Consider the following 1,465-nt stretch of genomic DNA (forward strand, 5'->3'; position numbering starts at 1 on the left):
TGTTTTTAATCAAAGTAGTTATGTAAGTAAATCAGTTGTTATGTACATTGGGATACATATAGAAAATGTTTAGCTGATTTAATTTAATTCAAACATGGTTAGGTAAACTTTCCATGTATTAATATTATAAAGTGTAAAATAAAGTTGATTATTGCAGGATTTGGGTGTTTTATACACTTTTTCAGTTTTTATTGCACATTTTGGGTTTTTACTGCCTAAATATCTGTTCTGTAATGATAAGGATCATGTCGGTCAAGAGGAAGAAGTTAGTAGAAATACTTAATTACAACTTATTAAGGCCTTGACGTTATTTTGAATATTAAATTTTGCCTTTGAGGGGAGACGACTGAAGTTGTCGGAGCGCCCTAGGAGAGGCGCTACAGGCAGCCGCCTCTGGCTCAGCATCCGAGCCTCAGTAGCAGTTGGGCTATGGGATGCTCTGCCTCGTTGTGAGTATTACTACATCTTTACGTACTTCACACATCGTAATTCGTCATATTAAATAAAAAAAATTAAAACTTCAATCGAACCTCCCCTGTTCATCAACAGATTATAATATTTTATAAAATCCCCAATTTATAAAAATATTTGAAACTTAATAATTTCTATGCTTAAGGAACATAGAATTTGAATACAATTTCTGGAGGTAGGATAACTACGGAGGGGGTAAGAATTTATTTTTAAAAATAAAGATTTATTAAGTATCTATCAAAATGATTGAGGAGAAACGTTCCTCAAGACAACATAAAAGCTAAATTGTACAAAAATAAAACTATATAAGAATACAATTTTTTAATAATTAATTTTACTTTTAACAATCTTATTTTGTACATATATATATTTAACATTAAAGTAACGTTTCGGCCTTTTCCTTTTAGACATTTGCAAAAGTCTCATCATTGTGAACTGTTTTTATTGAATCATGATTAGTTAAAAAACAAAATTGTACCATCCACAAAGATTAAAATTAAGATCTAAGTTTGCAAATTTCGTTTCTAAATTAGTTTAAAAAATGAAAAACAAATTTCCCCAAAATAGAAATAAAAAAACATTTTTTTAAAAAAAAATTATTTTGTGTTAAAGTTTGTTTAATATATTGTAAATGAAAAGTTCCAAGAAACAAATTCTTGTATATAATGGAGTGGAATTCATGAAACTAAATAATATACTTCAAGACCGAAAACTTACTAAAATAATGACAATATATATATATATATCTATAAAATTAAATTAATAATAAAAAAATTGCTGTAATTTAATTTCATTTTTGTACAATGAGCGTATAAGGGAATTTTTTCCTGAAACATTTTATTGATAATTTAAAAATGGATTCCACTAAAAAAAAGAGTCAATGAAGTTGTTCGTAATAAATTAAAAATATTTTTCTAGAATTTTTTCAACATTAAGCAGTCGAGAAATAACAAATGGAAAAAGCAGATATATCACGAATAGAAACGTAATATAT

General features: G+C 26.8%; 1 protein-coding gene across 1 annotated transcript in view; it reads left to right on the top strand.

The window, feature by feature from the left end:
• Positions 1 to 417: 417 nt before the first annotated feature.
• Pdfr (Pigment-dispersing factor receptor) overlaps positions 418 to 1,465 on the top strand; it is a gene marked incomplete in the record, with an annotated part of 376,134 nt that continues 375,086 nt past the window's right edge. The window contains 1 exon segment of the mRNA XM_067048194.1: positions 418 to 449.

Source organism: Halyomorpha halys, unplaced genomic scaffold, assembly GCF_000696795.3.
Source record: "Halyomorpha halys isolate HHAL.00 unplaced genomic scaffold, Hhal_1.1 Scaffold30.1, whole genome shotgun sequence".
Lineage (NCBI taxonomy): Eukaryota > Metazoa > Arthropoda > Insecta > Hemiptera > Pentatomidae > Halyomorpha > Halyomorpha halys.